Source organism: Oryx dammah, unplaced genomic scaffold (assembly GCF_014754425.2).
Source record: "Oryx dammah isolate SB20612 unplaced genomic scaffold, SCBI_Odam_1.1 HiC_scaffold_28, whole genome shotgun sequence".
Taxonomy (NCBI): domain Eukaryota; kingdom Metazoa; phylum Chordata; class Mammalia; order Artiodactyla; family Bovidae; genus Oryx; species Oryx dammah.
The window spans coordinates 4508866-4527000 of record NW_024070212.1 but is presented as its reverse complement, the minus strand read 5'-3'; the positions used below and the strand labels follow the sequence as shown (position 1 = coordinate 4527000).

At 38.6% G+C, this 18135-nt stretch overlaps 1 long non-coding RNA gene across 1 annotated transcript; it reads right to left on the bottom strand.

The window, feature by feature from the left end:
* Positions 1–2382: 2382 nt before the first annotated feature.
* LOC120855510 lies at positions 2383–16436 on the bottom strand. The gene is made up of 3 exons (XR_005719261.1): positions 16354–16436; positions 13586–13591; positions 2383–2395 (listed from the first exon to the last, which is right to left on the bottom strand). It is a non-coding gene; the product is annotated as an uncharacterized LOC120855510 (long non-coding RNA).
* Between the last annotated feature and the right edge of the window lie 1699 nt (positions 16437–18135).

Sequence of the window (18135 nt, the reverse complement as noted above, 5' to 3'; positions counted from 1 at the left end):
AAAGAGATGGGAATACCAGACCACCTAACCTGCCTCTTGAGAAATCTGTATGCAGGTCAGGAAGCAACAGTTAGAACTGGACATGGAACAACAGACTGGTTCCAAATAGGAAAAGGAGTACGTCAAGGCTGTATATTGTCACCCTGCTTATTTAACTTCTATGCAGAGTACATCATGAGAAACGCTGGACTGGAAGAAACACAAGCTGGAATCAAGATTGCGGGGAGAAATATCAATAACCTCAGATATGCAGATGACACTACCTTTATGACAGAAAGTGAAGAGGAACTAAAAAGCCTCTTGATGAAAGTGAAAGAGGAGAGTCAAAAAGTTGGCTTAAAGCTCAACATTCAGAAAACGAAGATCATGGCATCTGGTCCCATCACTTCATGGGAAATAGATGGGGAAACAGTAGAAACAGTGTCAGACTTTATTTTTGGGGGCTTCAAAATCACTGCAGATGGTGACTGCAGCCATGAAATTAAAAGACGCTTACTCCTTGGAAGAAAAGTTATGACCAATCTAGACAGTATATTCAAAAGCAGAGACATTACTTTGCCGACTAAGGTCTGCCTAGTCAAGACTATGGTTTTTCCAGTAGTCATGTATGGATGTGAGAGTTGGACTGTGAAGAAGGCTGAGCGCCGAAGAATTGACGCGTTTGACCTGTGGTGTTGGAGAAGACTCTTGAGAGTCCCTTTGACTGCAAGGAGATCCAACCAGACCATTCTGAAGGAGGTCAACCCTGGGATTTCTTTGGAAGGAATGATGCTAAAGCTGAAGCTCCAGTACTTTGGACACCTCATGCGAAGAGTTGACTCATTGGAAAAGACTCTGATGCTGGGAGACATTGGGGGCAGGAGGAGAAAGGGACTACAGAGGATGAGATGGCTGGATGGCATCACGGACTCAATGGACGTGAGTCTGAGTGAACTCCGGGAGATAGTGATGGACAGGGAGGCCTGGCGTGCTGCGATTCATGAGGTCGCAAAGAGTCGGACACGACTCAGCGACTGAAATGAACTGAACTGAACTGTATGGTTCTTCTTTTCTTGAGTTAGGAAAATACTTTAAGGTCTTTCAAAATGAAAAGTAAACCTATGGAGATATAAGTCATTCAAAAATGTTCCTGTATCAGAACTTTATTATAATTTTTCACAGACACATAGAAGAAATACCTAAGCTCATCTATAGACCTAAGTCAAGGTTAAATTTAAATCAACTGTCTAAGAATTATATCTCATACATCTGTGTCTCTTTTGCTGTCTCTGTGGGAGAGGGAGAGGGTGGGATGATTTGGGAGAGTAGCATTGAAACATGTATAATATCATATGTGAAGCGAATCACTAGTCCAGGTTCGATGCAGGATACAGGATGCTTGGGGCTGGTGCACTGGGATGACCCAGAGGGATGGTACAAGGAGTGAGGTGGGACAGGGGTTCAGGATGGGGAACACGTGTACACCCATGGCGGATTCACCATGGCGTGTACACCATGTTGATGTATGGCAAAACCAATACAATATTGTAAAGTAATTAGCCTCCAATTAAAATAAATAAATTTAAATTAAATAAATAAATAAAATCATCTTGTTACCACACAAAATAAATAAATAAAAATTTTTAAAAGAATTATATCTCATAATTTTAGAGCACTTTCAAGTTAGCTAATACTTTCACAGACTTTATTTCATCTGAATCCCACAAAGACCCTGAGTCACTGTTTACTGAAATGAAAGTGCTGATCTCATTTTATAGATAAATCAACTAAGATCAAAGAGGATAAGTGACTTGCCCAAAAACACAAAAGTAATTAGAGAAAAAATCAGGACCTATTAGAACCATAGAATTCAAAGTTCATAGGAATCCTAATGGTCAACTAGTGAAATTTCTCATGAGGCATCAGTCCTATGGCAATGATGGCCAACCATCACAATTAGAGCCCCCATTTCCATAGTAGAGATTTATAACTGGGAGGTGTCTTTCCACCAAGGACCACATATCCCAGTCTTTCTGGTGTCTGCTGCTGCTAAGTCATTTCAGTCGTGTCTGACTCTGTGAGACCCCATAGATGGTAGCCCACCAGGCTCCCCAATCCCTGGGATTCTCCAGGCAAGAACACTGGAGTGGGTTACCATTTCCTTCTCCAATGCATGAAAGTGAAAAGTGAAGTCACTGAGTCATGTCCGACCCTTAGCGACCCCATGGACTGCAGCCTACCAGGCTCCTCTGCCCATGAATTTTCCAGGCAAGAGTACTGGAGTGGGTTGCCATTGCGTTCTCCTTCTGGTGTCCAGATATGATCAATTATCACCTCTATTTGATATCTAGGTATGACCAATTATCAGCATGATTTAGCAGAAGTTCTCTTTATTTTTTCTCTATCCTTTTCCACCCTAATTCAGAGGACACTGAAGCTCAAGGAAATGGTAGCCAAAAATAGAAAGTGCCTTGAATCACCCAAAGGAAGAAAGTTGTCTGCCAACTGGAACACTTTTACATGAACAAGAAATAATCTGAATTTGTGTTAAAACAGTAGCATTAGATATTTACTGTTTTCCATAGTTAGCATTATCCTAAAAAATAAAATTGCTTACAAGCTGCGTACCTCCAATTAAATAATATCGAGGGGCTTGCTCCTACCATGGCAGTTCATTTTGTGTTTGAAGAGCTTCTGACTATGAAAAAGATTTCTCTGCATTAAGCAGATATTTTTTCCTGTTAGTTCAGTTTGGTCCTGTTATGCCTCTTGAACACACACAAAACTGACTTTCCACTTATGTCAGCCTCTAACACATTATTACAGATGATCTTTGTTATAGGAGAAGAAGTCTTCATAGAAATTACATTTCCATTATAAGATTCTAAGTTTCTCCTCTCAGGCAATGCTTGCAATTTGGGACAAAGAACAAGGGTTTGATAAATACTGAATATCTTATGGAAGCTTGTCCTGATTTTGGAGTTGAGTTGTCACTTTTCTTGGAAGGATTTGTCAATTCATTGAGACCAAGTTAAGTTACTTCCCTGTTGTACCCTCACAGCAACTCACAATTTTTTCTATTGTAACCCACCCTGCATGATATTATAATTGTAAATCTATCTGCATCTGAACTAAGACTATAACTAGCAAGAAGCCCCTATGGCTCTTTCATTTTACCTGGAGCTACAGCTTATATAATAATTCCATGGGATTTCATCCCCATTATAGTCCTTCAGTACGTGCTATAAGGTGACCTCAAGATTCTCTTAGAGCCCAGAAAATAATGCTCATGTGCCCTTCTTTCTCTTTCCCTTAGGTTACCCCCCAGTCTACTTTGTGGGTGCCTGGAAATCTCATGTTCCTGTTTCCTTTGCTCACTCATTTTCTATCATTCCCACTACACTCACACACACACACATACACACACCTGCTTGATCCTACCTGTGGTTCATCCCTTGCATTCGAGTGGAGCAAACATAATGTGTTTAGAGCACCACTGAGATAACAAATTGTAAGCTTGCTAATAATATTGATACAATTCATAGCATAGCTTGAGAAATCACTATGCAAATTGAAGAAAGTAGGGAAAAACACTAGACCATTCAAGTGTGACCTAAATCAAATCCCTTATGATTATCCAGTGGAAGTGACAAATAGATTCAAAGGATTAGATCTGATAGACAGATTGCATGAAGAACTATGGATGGAGGTTTTTGAAATTGTACAGGAAGCAGGGATCAAGACCATTCCCATGGAAAAGAAATGCAAAAAGGCAAACTGGTTGTCTGAGAAGGCCTTACAAATAGCTGTGAAAAGAAGAGAAGTGAAAGGCAAAGGAGGAAAGGAAAGACATACCCATTTGAATGCAGAGTTCCAAAGAATAGCATGGAGAGATTAGAAAGCCTTCCTTGGTAATCAATGCAATGAAATAGAGGGAAACAATACAATGGGAAAGCCTAGAGATCTCTTCAAGAAAATTAGAGATACCAAGGGAATAGTTCAGGCTCCATAGACAGAAATTGTATGGACCTAACAGAAGCAGAAGATATTAAGAGGTGGCAAGAATACACAGAAAAAATATACAAAAAAAAAAAAAGATCTTCATGACCCAGATAATCACAATGGTGTGATCACTCACCTAAAGCCAGACATTCTGGAATGCGAAGTCAAGTGGGCCTTAGGAAGTATCACTACGAACAAAGCTAAAGGAGGTGATGGAATTAATTCCAGTTGAACTATTTCAAATCCTAAAAGATGATGCTGTGAAAGTGCTGCATTCAATATGCTAGCAAATTTGGAAAACTCAGCAGTGGCCACAGGACTGGAAAAGGGCAGTTTTCATTCCAATCCCTAAGAAAGGCAATGCCAACGAATGCTCAAACTATTGCACAATTGTAATCATCTCACATACTAGTAAAGTAATGCTCAAAATTCTCCATGCTAGGCTTCAGCAATATGTGAACTGTGAACTTCCAGATGTTCAAGCCGGTTTTAGAAAAGGCAGAGGAACCAGAGATCAAATTGCCAACATCTGCTGGATCATCGAAAAAGCAAGAGAGTTCCAGAAAAATATCTACTTCTGCCTTATTGAATATGCCAAAGCCTTTGACTGTGTGGATCACAATAAACTGTGGAAAATTCTGAAAAAGATGGGAATACCAGACCTCCTGACCTGCCTCTTAAGAAATCTGTGTGCAGATCAGGAAGCAACAGTTAGAAACAGACATAGAAAAACAGACTGGTTCCAAATAGGGAAAGGAGTATGTCAAGGCTATATATTGTCACCCCGCTTATTTAACTTTTATGCAGAGTGCATCAAGAGAATCGCTAGGCTGGAGGAAGCACAAGCTGGGATCAAGACTGCTGGAAAAAATATCAATAACCTCAGATATGCAGATGACAGCACCCTTCTGGCAGAAAGTGAAGAACTAAAGAGCCTCTTGATGACAGTGCAAGAGGAGAGTGAAAAAGTTGGCTTAAAGCTCAACAGTCAGAAAACTAAGATCATGGCATCTGGTCCCATCACTTCATGGCAAATAGATGTGGAAACAGTGGAAAGAGTGACAGAATTTATTTTCTTGGGCTCCAAAATCACTGTAGATGGTGACTGCAGCCATGAAATTAAAAAACACTCGCTACTTCGAAGAAAAGTTATGATCAACCTAGACAGCATATTAAAATGCAGAGACATTGCTTTGCCAACAAAAGTCCATCTAGTCAAAGCTATGGTTTTTCCATTAGTCATGTATGGATGTGAGAGCTGGACTATAAAGAAATCTGAGTGCAGAAGAATTGATGCTTTTGAACTGTGGTGTTGGAGAAGACTCTTGAGCATCCCTTGGACTGCAAGGAGATCCAACCAGTCCATCCTAAAGGAAATCAGTCCTGAATATTTATTGGAAGGACTGATGCTGAAGCTCAAACTCAATACTTTGGCCACCTGATGCGAAGAGCTAACTCATTAGAAAAGACCCTGATGCTGGGAAAGGTTGAAGGCAGGAGGAGAAGGGGATGACAGAGGATGAGCTGGTTGGATGGCATCACCGACTCAATGGACATATGTCTGAATAAACTCCGGGAGTTAGTGATGGACAGGGAGGCCTGGCATGCTTCAGTCCATGCGTTCACAAAGAGTTGGACACAACAGAGTGACTGAACTGAACTGAAGACCGCTCCTTATGTTGAGGAAAACTCATGTGTGATGGGCTGGATGGGGAAGGAGCTGGATGGGGAAGGGAAAAGAACAAAAGAATTTGAAATCTCCTTCACTGCATGTGACTCTTGGGTTTGTCTATATGTCTTCTCTTCCAAATTAGTATATGTTTATTTAGTCATTTATATAAAACTTCTGTAACACTTACTAAATGTTAGGATTATTCTAAGAGTTTTTGCAAATGTTAACTCATTTTACCGTCATAATCACTCCATAAGGCAGAGTATCTTGATGTCCCTATTTTATAGATGAGGAAATTGGAGACAGGTGGTGTAATTTGCCTAATGTCACTAACCTGTAAAGGCTGCCTCAGGATTTCATGGACTCACAAACTTATTATAAAAAATAAATACATTGTATTATTTAAAAAACTTATTATAAACTGTTAAGGACATCAGTCCAATGTGCTGTGGTCACAAATGTCAACAAAATGATGAGTATTATTCACAGAGGTATGGTAAAATACAGAGCAGACCACATTCAGCATTTGCCCAGAAAACAGAACGAATATATTGCCCTCTGAAATGCAATGCTCTTCTAATTCTTATACCTCTAGAAACAGACTGAGAAATTAGAACAAATCTAGAATGAGAACATTTTAATGGCTTAAAGCATGGAAAGTGGTAATCATAGAAGGACAGCCTGAAAAGATTTAAATTACACTATGATTATAAAAAAGCAATTCTCTGCCATTAGTATCCCATATAATATTTAACAACATTTCTTAATTTAGTTATACATACATATTTAAAGTCTCAGATTAAGTAAAGTTAAATGTTATTTTAGAAATAATGTTTCTTCTAACTCACATTTCATGAAACAATTATGCTCAAACTCTTCATATGCACTTTTAGTATGAATAACTCTTTCATTATTAAAGTCACATTTTGAGTCATCTAGCACAGTTTTGCAAAGCACATCCTCTTCACTGTCATTGAAATCATTTGAGTTGCAGTACTTTGAATCCATTTGTGATGCCTCACCGGATATTGGATTCCAAATCACAAGCACCCATTCACATAGCACTTGGATAATTCATTTCATTCGCATATTATAATAACAGCACTATAATTTATTACATGTTTTCTCTTCAATTTAATTACCTATCTGTTCTGCTTTATTAAAGTTGTTTACAATGACACCAAACACTTGGAACTGTGAGATTATACCCACCCAGATAATGGCTAAATTATGAAAATCTTTGTCTCCTTTTATTTTAATAATTTCATCAGATGATTTCTCTAACCAACACAAGGTAGCATTGATGGAAATGATCTGAGTATAATTTGTCTTCTTTGAAAAATACTTTATTGTTTAGGAAAATATATTTCAGAGAGCATGCCATAATATGAGAGATTGTAGGCTCAAAAGTAACCATTCCTTCTTTTCTAAGAGATTATTAAATGATCATTAAAAGATCATTCACACATACAGATGTTAATTATGAATTTAAAAATTATAATAAAAGCTAAAGCTTTATTATTTCTTTTATACTTTATTGCCTAGGGCTTTGATTGTTCATGATTCAAAAAGATGCCAAACATTCATTGAACACTTACTTTGTACTGAGGGCTGATGTATATGATTTCCTAGAAGAAGTAAAATAACATTCAGGTATAAATTTAATTATGTCAAGCATGCAAGTGAATTAATTGGGACTCAAAAAGTTTTCAAATACCTTGTTTCCCATAATCACTAAAGTGGTGAATTAGAACTGAGATGTCTCTGAATCTAAAACCCTTGTTTTTTCTATCATGTAAGAAAGCTCAAACTATTAGAACAAAGACCTATATCTCAAAGGTTTAGAGAAAAAATATAAAATAGAGTATATGTTATTTTATGTAATACAGGAATGTATATTTTTATAATGCCTTATAGTTTTTATAGTCTTTTTATTATCTCATTTTATAACTGTAAAAATTAAATGTCTCCCAAACAAGATATGGTCTAAAAACATGAAGTGACTCATTAGCAGTAAGTATTCCTGCAGCCTATCCATTATAGTATGTTATCAAACCTTAGAAGTTTATCCATCTGAAAGGCGAAAAGTGATATTTAATTCTCATTTTGTCTTGCATTTCTCATTATAATAAGTGAGACTGAACATATTTTATTGTTTTCAGGTCCTATGCCTTTTTTTCCCCTGTGAACTCTGCATTCATAACTTTCATCCATTTTTTCTATAGGGTATTTGCAGGTTTTTTTTTTTTGTTTGTTTCTCTGTTTTAAGCTTTTTATATATTAGGGGCATTAACCCTTTGTGTTGTAATTTGCAAATATTTTTCCATATTATTGGTTATGTTTTTATTTAGTTTATGGTCTTTATTGTCATTACATGATGGAATTTTTGTTTTTGTTTAAAGTCAAATTTACTAACCTTTTTCCTCATTGCTTCCAGAGAGTGAGGCATATCTTGTTTGTTTTTAGGTTATGAAGGACTTCCCCTGTGTTTTCATCTAGTCTATCTATGGTTTTACTTTTCACCATTAGTATTCGTTTGGAACTCATCCTGGTACATAGTGCGAGGAATAAACCAACTTATATCCTTTTCTGTATATCATTCCAGCTCCTCTGTTTCTTTTTAATTCTTAAATTTTTGAATATGAAATTTTTTCATACATTACCAATCATAGAGCTTCCCTGGTGGTTCAAATGGTAAAGAATCTGCCTGCAATGCAGGAGACCCAGGTTCAATCCCTGGGTTGGGAAGATCCCCTGGAGAAGGAAATGGTAACCCATTCCAGTACTCTTGCCTGAAAATGCCTGAAAAATTCCATGGACAGAGAAGCCTAGAGGGTTACAGTTGATGAGATCACAAACAGCTGGATAGGACTAAGTGATGAACTTTCACTTTTCAATCATTAACAGTTTAAATGGCTATAGAATTCTTTTTTTTTAATTTTAAAATTAATTTTTATTATGTCTCTTGAACTTCTTTTTTTTAAATTTATTTATTTTTTATTTTACTTTACAATTCTGTATTGGTTTTGCCATACATTGACATGAATCCACCACGGGTGTACATGCATTCCCAAACCTGAACCCCCCTCCCACCCCCCCTCCCCACAACATCTCTCTGGGTCATCCCCACGCACCTGGAAATAATTTCCTTGGAATTTTTAGCACCCAGCATCCTCTTACACCCAATCCTGTTCTTGAGACATTCCATGTCATTCAAATTTCTTTTTTGGTGAGGAGGGGAGTGGTGTATGAAATCTGTTTTTTCTCCCCTCCTCTCTCTTCATGTCCTTTCCTTCTTTATCCCTTTTTCATCTCTCTCTTTTAGCTTAGGATCTTCTCTTATGTGTTTTTGAAATTTCATGCCAAGATACCTTTCTGAGTTTATTATTTTTACATTGTGCTGAACACTTTGTGAATCTTTTCAATCTACAACCATATATCCTTTAACTTTTGAAAATTTTCTTATGCTATTCCTTTGCCAATACCTAGCTTTCATTTTCTCTACTTTCTTTCTAGAAATAACTAGTGGTAAATTGTGGATTAAATTTCTAATTTTCTTACCTACTTCTCTCTAATGTTTCATCACTTCAACTACTTTCCAGGAGAGCTCCTAAATATTTTTCTCCAACTATAATATGGAGATTTATATTTCAATAGACTGGTTCCAAATAGAAAAAGTACATCAAGGCTGTATATTGTCACCCTACTTATTTAACTCATATGCAGAGTACATCATGAGAAACTTTGGGCTGGAAGAACCACAAGCTGGAATCAAGATTGCTGGGAGAAATATCAATAACCTCAGATATGCAGATGACACCACCCTTATGGCAGAAAGTGAAGAGGAACTCAAAAGGCTCTTGATGACAGTGAAAGAGGAGAGTGAAAAAGTTGGCTTAAAGCTCAACATTCAGAAAACGAAGATCATGGCATCTGGTCCCATCACTTCATGGCAAATAGATGGGGAAACAGTGGAAACAGTGTCAGACTTTATTTGAGGGGCTCCAAAATCACTGCAGATGGTGACTGCAGCCATGAAATTAAAAGACGCTTACTCCTTGGAAGAGAAGTTATGACCAACCTAGATAGCATATTGAAAAGCAGAGACATTAGTTTTCAACAAAAGTCCATCTAGTCAAGGCTATGGTTTTTCCAGTGGTCGTGTATGGATGTGAGAGTTGGTCCATAAAGAAAGCTGAGCGGCAAAGAATTGATGCTTTTGAACTGTGGTGTTGGAGAAGACTCTTGAGAGTCCCTTGGACTGCAAGGAGATCCAACCAGTCCATTCTGAAGATCAGCCCTGGGATTTCTTTGGAGGGAATGATGATAAAGCTGAAACTCCAGTACTCTGGCCACCTCCTGCGAAGACTTGACTCATTGCAAAAGACTCTGATGCTGGGAGGGGTTGGGGGCAGGAGGAGAAGGGGACGACAGAGGATGAGATGGCTGGATGGCATCATGGACTCAATGGACGTGAGTCTGAGTGAACTCCGGGAGTTGGTGATGGACAGGGAGGTCTGGCGTGCTGCGATTCATGGGGTCACAAAGAGTCAGACACGACTGAGCGACTGAACTGAACTGATTGCTTTTTTCCAAACTTTTTCCCTGAATATTCTATTATAATAGTATTCTTATCTTTGTTTCTTGGAAGCAATATTTTTCTCTTATTTCTTTGGAGATTATAATTTTGAATGTTTATTTTATTTTTCCTACCTGCAATGTCAGTTTCTTCTAGGTCCATTTTTGTCTTTTGTGCTTTAGTCATTCTTTTTCATTCTGGAGGCCTTCCTCAACTATCTGACAACTTTGGCTTTTATTTTTAAGAGTGAATGTAGGGCTTTCTCTCATAAAGCCCTGTAGGCAAAAAGTAGGGCTTTCTCTCAGAAGTTTCTTGAAAAATAATAGGAATTAGTGGAAGCCATCGAATATCCTATCTCCAGAAACAAATCTTTCATTTTATGATGATGGGGGGGTGGATAGAAGGAAGGAACACAGCAGCCGTCTCTGGCTGCTGCACATGAGAAGAAAGTTGAAGTATATCATAGTATGCCATGTCGATTCTCATTTAATCCATTTGTTTTTAACCCATATCTCAATCCTGTACCCCTGTATAACCACTGCTATCCCAGAGACTGATGTATATATTTTCTCCACAATGTAAACCTCTGTCCTACCACCAGGAGAAACTGGAGACCACACACCTAACCCCTGCTTCATGGGCAGGAAAGTTCACATGGACTCCAAAGACTGTGTGAAGACTTTTGTGTAACGCCACTTAGTGCAGTGGCTCACTTTGTCTTCTACATATGCCTCAAATACTGAACTTCTCAGGGCTTTGCAGGATGAATTGGAACATTTCATAACAATGTCCAAAACTGCAGGTAATTAGTTATAACTTCATCCATTCCACTAAGACAAGTAACTTGTCTCTGCTTTTTTTTCCAAAATGCATCAGATTCTTCCACCTATGGTTATCACCTTTTCTTCTTCTGCCCTTGAGGGTTAATAATGGTTTTTAGTCCTTTATTTATTTTTTTTTTTTTAGTGATTGATTCTACCCTACTTCAAATTTTTTCTGCCAAAATATTGTGACCCAAAGTAAATATACAAGCCCTATAATAATCTTATTTTGTCACCCACAGATAGATGGACAAATTCATAAAGAAATGAAAAAAGGAAAGAAGGAAAGAGGAAGGAAGGAAGGAAAAGAGACAGTTTAGATTTAAGAAAGGGTATGGCTTGCAGAGACTATATGACCCCGACATTTAATGTAAGAAATCTTGCCAAGTTACTATAATCTCTGGCATTTCCACTGAAAAAGAAATCCCCATGCCTGGTCCCAAATTACACCTCCTGGCAGACAGTATGAAAGCCCTGGCTGCCTCTAACTAGCATATATTCTCCCCTCTACCAGGCATTTTCCTGGATGAAAAGAAGAATTGGTAGAGTGAAGTGGAGGAGAAGGGACAGTGTGGAAGTATCCAGCTCTCCTCTTTGCCCAGCAGGGCATTAATATGCTTTCCAGCCAGCATTGGGAAACCAGCACCCACAGAGACCCTTCAACAGAGTTGCCCTGAACACAGAGTTGGACACGGTCCCTAACTTGGTGACCTTTTGAAAGAGATGTGCTCCCCAAATGCCAGCAGGCACTGCCAGGATGGCTGAAAGGAGCCTTTACTAGGTTTCCTAGGTTTCTGCAAACACACTTCAAGAAGGTTATATGTGGTTTGTGCTGAGATGGTAATAAATTAAATTATAGCTCTGGACTAATTATCTACCATATAATGGTAGATTGTTTCACTCCCTGAAAAATCAGAGACTCAGTACATTTTCAGCTGCCTTTGATTTTCCAAGCAGATGTCCTAGAAATTTTTAAAGAACAGGTTCTGTTCTCATCTGAAAATCTGCCATCTTATAAACACAGCAATTCTGATAGTCAAAAAATGTTTATACTTTTACTATGCCATTCACTTTTCAAGTGTCAAGTGATAGCAGATACAACTTCTTTCTTCTCAAGTGTCCTTATCACTGTCCTAGTTCATTCAGCTTCTCATTCCTGCTAGTTTACTGCCACAGTCTTCTATCTGCCCTCAACTTTAACCTTCCCCTTGATTCAAATCTTGGGCTCTCTGACTTCAAGGGTACGCTCTTTCTTTCTAGCCTGCTCAGCTGACGTAATAAGGAAAGGAATGCACCTCTGAGTAAATTAACCCTCTTTCTCTCTCTTCCTCTCTCTCTCTCCCTCTTTCTCGATTCCCTCTCTCCGTCTTTCTGTAGTTCATGCTGTCACAGACCCTAGAAACCCACTTTGCTTATCTTTGAGTGCTTAGATAATCTACTATAGTATCTGATACCTAGTAAATGTTCAGTGAATATTTATTAAAGAAATAAACCATTAATGTACAGAAGTCATAATTTGACAGCAAATTGTGACTTTCTTGAATAGAAGAAGTACCTGAAGTAAAGAAGCAGACAAAGTAAATAACTGGATTGGGTGGATTGTTCCAGAGTCCGCACCAGGTGGATGTGTTGGAGAGATAAAGAAACAAGGTGACAAGAGTCCTTGTTGGTTGTCTGTTTTAAATATAGCAGTGTGCACATGTCAATCCTAAACTCCCAATCCTCACCTCTACCCTTAACCCTGGAAACCATAGGTTTGTTCTCTAAACCTGTGAGTCTATTTCTGTGAGTTGACTAAACAGAGAGGATGAAATGGTGTTTCTGCTGATCTGGGGAAAATAAGAAGTAAAGACTTAAAGTGATTCATAGTTTTGAAGAAAATGGAGCAGTTCAGGGATAGAAGGCCTTGAAATATAAAAATGAATGTAGTGCAAGTGAGATGAGCAACTTGGATAGAAAAGAGACTATGCAGAGATATACTTGTGGGTAAGAGGTGGAGAAGTAACAGACCAATGTAAGGAGCAAGAATGGCCACAGATGGAGACTGAGAATTACATTAATAGAAAAGTTTAAGCAACTAGAATACATCAAAATCACAAGGCAGTATTGCCAGAGTTTAGAATGGCATCCATTCTAGAAATCACCTGCCAACACTTTAGTGAAATAGCTGGTCATACTGACAGATGATACATGCCTTGAACAAAGAAAGGTTTTGGCATGAAGGTGAAGGGAGCCTGATTTATTCCTTTCTCAACAAACAAGAGCCTACGCTGGATATAAGCAGGTAAGATTTGCACACATGATAGACTAAAAAATGCAGAGTATTGAATGTAATATAAACTGCTCCAAAAGAGTTGGAAGAGCACAAAGAAAGAAATATTGAGTACATACTGAGAGTCATTATAACCCTTAAAGAGATCTTGCCTGGAATGGAAAATTCTTAAAGATTTAGGATTACCAGACCACCTTACCTGTCTCCTGAGAAACCTGTATGTGAGTCAAGAAGCAACAGGTTAAAACCAGACATGGAACAACTGACTGGTTCAAAATCAGGAAAAAGACTACGTTAAGGCTACATATTGTCACCCTGCTTATTTAACTTCTATGCAAAGTACATCATGTGAAATGCAGGGCTGGATGAATAACAAACTGGAATCAAGATTTCTGGGAGAAATATCAACAAACTCAAATATATAGATAATATTAATACCACTCGAATGGTAGTAAGTGAAGAGGAACTAGAGCTTCTTGATGAGGGTAAAAGAGGAGAGTGAAAAGGCAGGCTTAAAACTCAATATTCAAGAAACTAAGATTATGACATCCAGCCTCATCACTTCATGGCCAATAGAAGGGGAAATTGTAGAAGCAGTGACAGATTTTATTTTCTTGGGCTCCAAAATCACTGCAGATGGTGACTACAGCCATGAAATTAAAAGACACTTGCTCCTTGGAAAGAAAGCTATGACAATCCTAGACAGTGTATTAATGGTACGGAGAGAGAGGTGGGAGAGGGGTTCAGGATGAGGAACATGTGTGTACCTGTGGCAGATACATGTTGATGTATGGCAAGACCAATACAATATTGTAAAGTAATTAACCACCAATTAAAACAAATATTTTTTTTAAAGGCAGAGACATCACTTTGTCAACAAAGGTCCATATTGACAAAGTTATGGTTTTCCAGTAGTCATGTATGGATGTGAGAGTTGGACTATAGAGAAAGCTGAGCACCAAAAAATTGATGCTTTCAATTTGTGGCACTGAAGTAGACTCTTGAGAGTCCCTTGGACTGCAAGGAGAGCAAACCAGTCAATCCTAAATGAAATCAACCCTGAATATTCATTGGGAAAACTGATGCTAAAGCTGAAACTCCAATATGCAAAGAGCTGATCCACCTGATGCAAAGAGCTGACTCACTGGAAAAGACCCTGATGCTGGGAAAGATTGAAGGCAAAAGGAGAAGGGGCCAGCAGAAGATGAGATAGTTAGAAAGCATCACCAACTCAATGGACATGAATTTGAGCAAACTCTGTAAGATAGTGGAGGACAGAGGAGCCTGGTGTGCTGCAGTCCATGGGGTTGCAAAGGGTTGAACACAACTTAGTGACTGAACAGCAACAAGAAATAAAAAGCGTGAGTGATCTGCTATTTTTTGTTCATTTCTCATTACCTATTAATTCTGACTGTATGTATATATTGGGTTCTTTATAACAGACTTACATATTGGCAGAGTCAAATACATGCCTCAATAGTCTGATTCTAGGACTGAAGGAAGTCTCACTATCTCTTGCCAGCCTGAAATGCAGGCAAGGGGACTGGTTATAGATTCAGAAAGTCATATGAATGTCATTTCTGCAAAGAGTAAATAATAGTTTAACTTCTCCCTGTAGAGAAAGGATGGAGAGTGGGAATGAAGACAGCATGCCAAGAAGGAAAAAAATTAGGTTACAGAACATTTTATTGGAGATGAAGGCATTGAGATGTGGAGAAAGAAGAATGCAGAAAAGGATAGGTAAGCTATCTCAAAGGCAGTTCTCCCTTGCCACTCACTGTCGCTAAGGACCTGGGCTGTTTATGCTTGTTCTCAATGACTCATGAACCAAGCACTCTGGTTCCACTTCCCACTGCAATTGGGAAACTATGCTTTTGACTTGAATTGAGGACTATACACCACTAGAGACACAGTGAAAAATTAAACAGAAAAACAAGATAGGCTAAATGAGATACGTAAGGTACTTATTTGCTGTATACTTTAGAATATGACAACTGCAGAATCCTGTATCAAAGTCAACTGTTAATTTTGATTTCTTCACATTATCTCTTTGCTGGGAAATATAATGACTGAAAAGTTTTCTCTCCCTCCCCACCCATTTCTTTCTCACTCTTTATCTCTTTTCTATATGTCATCTGTCTTCTGTTTCTGGCTCTTTCTTACTTATCATCCTTCTCTTCTCCCATCCCCTTCCCATCCCCTCTTCTTCTCTTTTTCTCCTTATCTTTCTCCCTCTTTCCTCTCTCTCTCTCTCCCCCCCCCCACTACCAAGAGCTACCAAGGGAACATTTCATGCAAAGATGGGCTCAATAAAGGACAGGAATGGTATGGACCTAACAGAAGTAGAAGATATTAAGAAGAGGTGGCATTTGAGTATTTAAATTAACTTTGCTGCTGCTGCTGCTAAGTCACTTCAGTCGTGTCCGACTCTGTGCGATCCCATAGATGGAAGCCCACCAGGCTCCCCCGTCCCTGGGATTCTCCAGGCAAGAACACTGGGGTGGGTTGCCATTTCCTTCTCCAATGCATGAAAGTGAAAAGTGAAAGTGAAGTCGCTCAGCCATGTCCAACCCTTAGCGACCCCATGGACTGCAGCCTACCAGGCTCCGCTGCCCATGGAATTTTCTAGGCAAGAGTACTGGAGTGGGGTGCCATTGCCTTCTCTGTAAATTAACTTTATGTAGGTATAATTTACATACAAATGGACATCCATTCTAAGTGTACATTTTGATGAATCCTGACAAATGTGCACACTTTGGCAAACATTTGCACAATCAACATACACATTATTATGACTCCTGCCCCAGAATTTCCCTTATACCCTTTCTCAAGCAATACCCCTATCTCTGATCCAAGGTAAGCTCTGATATATTTTCTTTCACTATAGATTAGATTGTCTTTTCTAGATTTCCCAATGAATGGAATGATACATTATACTCATTTGTGCCTACCATCTTCTCCTCAGCAAAATGAATTTTAGATTCATCATGCTGTTACACGGTGTCAGGCTCAATCTTTGTTTGCTAACTACTCTACACAGGGACACCATCAGATGGCCAACACTGAAATCAGATTGATTATATTCTGTGCAGCCAAAAATGAAGAAGATCTCCTTTGCTTTTTGCATCTCTTCTTTTCACAGCTATTTGTAAGGCCTCCTCAGACAGCCGTTTTGCTTTTTTGCATTTCTTTTTCTTGGGTATGGTCCTGATCCTTGTCTCCTGTACAATGTCATGAACCTCTGTCCATGAGGCACTCTGTCTATCAGAAGTAGTCCTTTAAATCTATTTCTCACTTCCACTGTATAATTGTAAGGGATTTGATTTAGGTCATACCTGAGTGATCTAGTGGTTTTTCCTATTTCCCTTCAATTTCAGTATGAATTTGGCAATAAGGAGTTCATGATCTGTGCCACAGTCAGCTCCCAGTCTTGTTTTTGCTAACTGAACTGAACTGAACTGTTTCCACTCTATTAATAATACCTGCACCATATGGTAAATGTATGTTTAATATTATAAGAAACATCTCAGTCAATTCAGTTCAGTCTCTCAGTCATGTCCGATTCTTTGCGAACCCATGGACTGCAGCACGCCAGGCTTCCCTGTCCATCATCAACTCCCTGAGTTTACTCAAACTCATGTCCACTGACCCAGTGATGCCATCCAACCATCTCATCCTCTGTCAACCCCTTCTCCTCCTACCTTCAATCTTTCCCAGCATCAGGATCTTTTCCAATGAGTCAGTTCTTCACATCAGTGGTCAAAGTATTAGAGTTTCAGCATCAGTCTTTCCAATGGATATTCAGGACTGATTTCCTTTAGGATGGACTAGTTGGATCTCCTTGCTGTACGAGGGACTCTCAAGAGTCTTCTCCAACACCACAGTTCAAAAGTATCAATTCCTTGGCACTCAGCTTTCTTTATAGCCCAACTCTCACATCCATACAAAACTACTGGAAAAACCATAGCCTTGACTAGAGGGAACTTTGTTGGCAAAGTAATGTCTCTGCTTTTTAATATGCTGTCTAGGTTGGTCATAGCTTTTCTTCCAAGGAGCAAGTGTCTTTTAATTTCATTCCTGCAGTCACCATCTGCAGTGATTTTGGAGCCTCCAGAAAAATTAAATCTCTCACTGTTTCCACTCTTTCTCCATCTATTTGCCATGAAGTGATGGGACCAAATGCCATGATCTTAGTTTTCTGAATGCTGAGTTTTAAGCCAACTTTTTTACTCTCCTCTTTCACTTTCATCAAGAAGCTTTTTAGTTCTTCTTTGCTTTCAGCCATAAGAGTGGTTATACATACCTGCATCTTCACATCTGAGGTTATTCATATTTCTCCCTTCAATCTTGATTCTAACTTGTGCTTCATCCAGCCCGGCATTTCACATGATGTACTCTGCATAAGTTAAATAACTAGGGTGACAATATACAGCCTTGATGTGCTCCTTTCCTGATTTGGAACCAGAAACATTTGGACTGGTTCAAAATGACTATATCACTTTCCATCCCTACCAACAGTGAATGAGAGTCCCATTTGGTTCAAATCCTTGCCAACTCTCCATACTCTCTGTTCTTTTAATTTTCATCATTCTAAAGGATACATGCTGGTATAACAATGTGATTTTCATTTTTATTTTCCTGGTAAGTAATTATGTTGCACATATTTTGGTGTGCTTAATGGCCATTCATTTTTCTTCATCTGTGGAGTATCTATTCAAACTATTTGCCCATCTTTATTATTTTTTTTCTTTTTTAATTGAATTGTGGGGGTTCTTTATATATCATGGATACAAATCTTTTGTTAGATATA